General features: G+C 44.6%; 1 pseudogene; it reads left to right on the top strand.

The window, feature by feature from the left end:
• Positions 1 to 1212: 1212 nt before the first annotated feature.
• Positions 1213 to 4103, top strand: LOC136488665 (protein MAIN-LIKE 1-like; annotated as a pseudogene).
• Positions 4104 to 6560: the final 2457 nt, after the last annotated feature.

The raw sequence follows: 6560 nt of genomic DNA, 5'->3' as shown, positions 1-6560 counted from the left end.
TCAAGGACTTGCCCACCTTGAGAAGGTGGTTACAGGAATATTTTGTGAGGCGTAAAATACCATTCAAGGTGAGGCACTCCTATGTGGAGCGCCATTACACAGTGGTGTGCGAGAATGCATATTACAATTGGAGCGTCTGTGCTCGGAAATAGAAGGCCACAGGGAAGTTCAAGATAACCAAAATTTTAGGTCCACACACTTGTGCCCAAAATGATCTAAATCAGAAGCATTGACAGTTGACCTCTACCCTCATTGCCAGAAGGTTGTACACAACATTGAAGGGTCAGCCCAACTTGAAGGTCAAGACAATTATGGAGATGACTAAAGAGATATTTAAGTATGACATAAAGTATGGGAAAGCATGGAGGGCAAAGCAATGGGCCTGAAAGATGATATGTGGGGACTGGGATGAGGGGTACAAGTAGTTGCCTGCAATGTTCAATGCAATGAAAGCAACAAATCCAAGCATGCATTACGAGTACATCCCAAAGCCAAATGAATGGAAGGACGGGAGGTAGATATTCTTCCGTGCATTCTGGTGCTTTCCCCAGTGCATCGAGGCCTTCAGGCACTGTCGTCTAGTGTTATCCATTGATGGTACTTTTTTGCTTGGCAAGTACATGGGCACACTATTGGTAGCCATTTCCTATGACGTAGACAACGCATTGGTTCCTTTGGCTTTTTCTTTGGTGGAGAGGGAGAACAAAGATAGTTGGGAATGGTTCTTGCGTCTTGTCTGGATACATGTCATTGGCCCTGGTAGGGAAGTTGGTGTCATATCTGATAGACACCAGGGCATACTCAGTGCCATACAGGAGTAGATTCTGGGGTATGCACCTTTGCACCACCATTGGTGCACTCAGCACCTTGCCGAGAATTTACTTCGGAAGGATGGTATGAAGGACAACTTTCCTCTATTCGAGGAAGTTGCTCGCATGCTTGAGGTGTTGTTCTTCAAGGAGAAGTTAGAGCAGCTTAAAACGGCAACAAATGGAGAAGGTAGGCAGTGGCTGAGAGGATTGATGAGAGAACCTAAAAAAATGGACAAGAGCCTACAATGATGGTGGATGGAGGTACGAGTTTTAGACTAGCCACATGGCCGAGTCATTTAATAGTGTGCTTAAGGGTATACGTGCCATGCCCGTCAATGCCATTGTATCATTCACCTTCTATAGGTTGGTTGCATGGTTTAATGAGAGACACGCTCAAGCAATGGCACTACAGAGGAATAATCAGGCATGTGCACCTAAACCTCTGAAGCATCTAGAGAAGGCAAAGGAAAGGGCTCTCACACATGATGTCGAATGTTTTGATCACAACACCGGCAAGTACCAGGTCACGGAAAGGGGTGGTACAACGTCTGATGGTGAGGTCCGGCCATCAAGGAGTTATATTGTGGTACTTAGTAATTTTTCATGCAGATGTGGGAGAACCAGAGAGTACCACTTTCCTTGTTCTTATTATGTTGCAGCATCTCAGCATCGCAACTTTGCCTACGAGACCAAGATACCGTGGGAGTTCAGCGTTGACAGCCTTGTACTTACTTGGTCTCCCCATTTCGAGCCTTACCTAGGCGAGGGGCAATGGCCACCATACACAAGTCCGAGGTACATTGCGGACCCAGGTACATGTTGGGACAAACGTGGAACTAGGAAGAGGATGAGACACAAGATAGTCATGGACCAGGTTTCCGTTAGAACAAGGCGTGGCAGAGCAACCCTGTTTCTTACTGACCCCGAGCAAAACCAATGTGGCAAATGTGGGAGACTTGGGCATAAATCACGTACATGCCATTGGCCGTTTAGTTAGGTGCAAATAACAAATGAATCTCATTTATGAATTGCCGATGCTGTTCAATGTACTTCATTTTTTAATTGTCCAATTTGAGAAGCATGTTTACTAGTATGGAAGAGTTAATTATTTATTTACATTTAACTAATTTGGACTTTCTCAATTTTTTTGTAGGATGGAGCCGTTCCACCTACTGGAGCCGTACTATGAGGAGCACCACTTACCGTGGAGGGGGAGGTAACTTATTAAATTCTACTTCTTTATTTTTTTGCACTGCATATGTATTTGTGTTCACGCATTAATCTAATAAATTCCGTTGTTTATAGGAATTGCACTCTCTTCGTCCTCGAACCCATGATAGGTACGAGGACATGCAGCACGACGACAGGTACACTCCTCTCCTTGAGAGGGCTGGCCTGGATGTTGTATCATTCCAGGTTCACCGTGGGTTGCCCGTCATCAACCCCGCGGCGATCTCAGCTCTGGTCGATAGGTAAAATAACTATGAACTAATCCACTTACATTTATATTTTCACTTGTCGATGAGCACATGACCGTAGTACTTGGTCTTTGTTTTGTAGGTGGAGGCCAGAGACTCACAACTTCCACCTTCCTTGCGGTGAGATGACCGTTACTCTTTAGGACACGCAGAAGTTCCTCGGTCTCCGTATAAGAGACCGACCAATTATTGGCCAGTGCGTTGCTATTGGTTGCAAAGCTCGAGTGCAGCTCTTCCTTGGGAGAGAGCTTCCTCCAGAGACACCGAGTACCCACACCTCTGGAGTACTCATCAGCTGGCTAAGGCAGAACTTTGGTGAGTGTCTTGACTTTGTAGATGAGCAAACAATTACCTACTACTGCAAGGCATGGATCATGCACCTGTTTGGTTGTGTTCGCTTCCCCAATGGGATGGGAGACACCGCATCATGGATGTACCTCCCCTGTCTCACTGACTGGGACACGGCGGGGGGCTACAACTAGGCTTCTAGAGTGTTAGGGTTCCTATACCGCCAGCTTTGCGAGGCATGCCACCGGAGTTCATAGAACTCCTCGCTAGGAGGTTGTGTTTACCTGCTTCAGCTTTAGATGTGGTCACGTCTACTTGTGGGACAGCCCACAGTTCTGCCTCCTCGTGACTGGTTCTAGGTGCCTGGCACATGACGTCGCCCGATGTATGAGTACCTTTGGGACTAGGTGAAGGGTCCCTTCGCTCGGGGTAAACGCGCCTACATTGAGTTCGACAACGAGCTTGACACACTTACGCCAGGGATGGTGAGTTAGTTGCATTTGACATACTAATTTGTTTTTGCAATGTAAGCATTAATTCACTAATAAATCATTCGTGGGTTACTTGGGAGCTGTACGACGACCAATAGTTCCAGCACATTGGGTTGAGCACCATGTGCAGCGAGGACGAAGACCTGTACCTGATGATCTGTTTCTACACGGTTGAGTTCCACCTACCACACAGGGTTGCACACCAGTTTGGGTTGAGGCAGGAGTGGCCCGTCGAGCCATTTTCGACATCCATAGACTTGCACAAGTAAGCGTCTTCAAACTGTTCAAAAAATTGTTTGCTTTTTAAGCCATGCATAATGTTATCCTCTATAAGTTTATGGCCTGCTATTGATTTCATTTTGTTAAGATATTGTGTTTGGGCCTAAAAATTTGCATATTCATTTATTTTACCTACAGGATCGATCGCTAGAAGCAGAAAAAGGAGACGGACTTCGAGACCTTCCATCATGACTACATCCACAATTGGGACCTCCTACATGAGAACTTGTACGTTAATGACCAGCCACACACGAACAACAACTTCAGAGCGTACCTATCTTGGTAAACACGTGCAACAAGGACCAAGGTGAAGGGGCAATGGACCCAAGCAGACTACGGCGACATTAAGTCCTCGGATGATGAAGATACGTCGTATGACCTTGCAATGAGGGTAGGGACGCAGGTGGAGGCTGCACCTATATTGGACCGAGTGGTAATGTCAACTCTAATCCCATCATTTAAATACGAAGATAGCTATATTTTTAGAGATTTAGAACTTATTGGTAACACATAAAGACCATGATATCTATAATTTTAGCGAATCAACACTTAATACCAAGATAGCTATGTTTTAAGAGATTTAGAACTTACTGGCACCACATAAAGACCATGATATCTATAGTTTTAGCGAATGAACACTTAATAGCAATCCATATAGACCATGGTTCCTCTAATTTTAGCGGTGTAACTGTTAATGCCGTTGTTTGCAGGGAAACACTTTGAAACAGTCTGTGCTTGACATTGAACACTTCTAAAAAATAGGCGTACATGATAGGGCAATGACACAGAACTTTCTTACAGTAAGTTTGAACAATAACATCCACTAGTTTGACATGCAAACCATATTGAATTGTGCGTGACTAATAAAATTTTGAAATCCAAAGGTTAGCACGTCAGCTGGGCCGTGCTGCTGCTCATTGTGGTTGTGGGACTAGAGCGGCGATGGAGGCACACGCACCAGCCATAGGACTGTCAGACACGATTGTACGACTCGGTACTTCTACTCACGGAGGTACTTCTTTGGGAGGCCAGAGCTCGTCCTGCACCACTGTGGATACTTTTTAGGGCCACAGAGGCAAGGACGAGGACGAGGATGAGGATGAGGAGGAGCGTGGTTATGAGGAGCATGGACCGTCTCAGCTACAGGACGCTCCGTCGACTCAACCTACGCAACCTGCTGGCACTAGGTGACGTCGTCCGCCTGACCCTTTCACTCAAGGCACCGACGCTCTTGGCCACAAGGGTAAGGGTAAGACTAGGAGGCATTGAGGGCTTTTGGTAGACTTTGTAGTATGCTTTTGTGGTAGTTGTTATTATGGACTATTATGGACTTCATGGGCCTTTATTTTGAACTATTATGTGTTGTATGGAATTTTATTTTGAACATGTTATATTGGGGTTATATATTCATGTCATATTTGTGTATGGATTGCATCAAAATATAGGAGAAACTATGTTGAAATTTTCTTGCTAAAGTACATGTGTGCAGTACACCTATAGCATCTAGACTTTACAGTGATTTATCATGTCACCGTCATATTATACATAGACTTTTACAGATGCATTGATTGCGCATACGAATGTAGCCTTTTCAGTTGAGCTTTGAAATAGGCTTTTCAGTCTGCCTTGAAATAGTGATTGAAGTGTGAATTCGAATAGGCTTTTCAGTCAAGGAATCTAGGCTTTCCAGTGTCCTTCGATGTAGACTTTTTAGTGATTCTAAGTAGGCTTTCCAGGAACAGTGGATACACAATACAATGGATAGTAAACCTGCCTCCGCCTATATATATGCGTTGTGGGATGCATTGCTAACCAAAACCAAAACTTGTATTTGCTTTCGTTGGAGTACGAATGTCTAGAGGGTCGTCTAGAGGAAAGGGTTTTGGCTGTGGGAGAGGAAAGGGGGGGGGGGGGACAAAGGGAACTCCCATAGTGTGGGAGGGGTCTCTTGGTCCTAATTTCTTTGAGGAACCTGTTAATCAGTTTCCCCCTGAGAGTAAGAGTGATTTCACCAAAGAGTGCCCTCTCAGAGGATACGATAACCGAAAAGAAGATTGGACCAAATGCATGCATGGTGAGGACTGCTTAGTGTAGATGTTCACCGAGGGGATGGATGGAGGCCGTCGCTTCTTCAAATGCCCGTGAGCATGGGTAATTACTAATACTATTTGTTTGTTAAATGTGTTTCTTGATTGCACTACAACTTACATGACATACTTATTGTAGTCTTCTGAGTCCGAAGAAAACTATGGGTTCACTAGGTGGGTTGATCCTTGTCCAATTTATTCGCATCAGTAGTACATCTACTACCTGCAGGACCGTATCTTCGAGCTAGAAAGGGAAGTTGGCAGCGGTTATAAGGACGATGAAGACGACGGCAACAACAATGGTGCCAGTTCATAGGAGTCACTCTGCAATGATCCATACTGCACCTGCCCTAATCACAAGAAAAAGGGGACTCTGCCGCCACCCCCGCCACCACCACCACCAACAATGGGAGGATACTATGGAGAAGGTGCAACACAATTTGCTATGTGGCCACACTACTAGGAGGAACCTATCTTATTCACATGCCACATCCATGTGTTTGTTGATTCCTTTAATTACCTAAGGCATGTTAGGTTTAGTCGAAGAACCATGTACCCTTGTTTGGTACATGTTCTCACATGCCATTTCATGTGCTTATTGTTCGCTTCAATCACCTAAGGCATGTTAGGTTTAGTCGAGGACCTCTGTACCCTACTTTGGCACATGTTCTCACATGCCATTTCATGTGTTGTGCATGTCGAATTATGTAATGCACTAGTTCGTTATGTTTTATTTGCAGTACGTCAACTCGTTTCACTACCTCCGCAATATAAAAATAAATATTATGACCACAAATAATGAAAACAACAACACAATGAAAAGTCCAATTCTAGGGCACATTACACAACACAATGATAATAGAAGTACTTGCCGACAAAACTAAATAACACAATGAAAATAGAAGTACATCCATAATTAAAGTGCAGTACATGACAACACAATGAAAAGTCCAAGACTAGACAACATTGTTCTTGAATAAACCATACAACTTGCAAGTTATAGAGACTACTGAGTGCAACAAGGCCACTTTCCCTTCCTCAGAGCATCGGGATTGTAATCCGTCGCTGCTTTCGCTCGGCACGCACGCTCAAGCTTCTTCTCCCTCTCCCCCCTGTACGCACCAA

This window comes from Miscanthus floridulus, chromosome 10, assembly GCF_019320115.1.
Source record: "Miscanthus floridulus cultivar M001 chromosome 10, ASM1932011v1, whole genome shotgun sequence".
In the NCBI taxonomy this organism is placed as follows: Eukaryota; Viridiplantae; Streptophyta; class Magnoliopsida; order Poales; family Poaceae; genus Miscanthus; species Miscanthus floridulus.
This window is presented reverse-complemented; position numbering and strand designations above follow the sequence as displayed.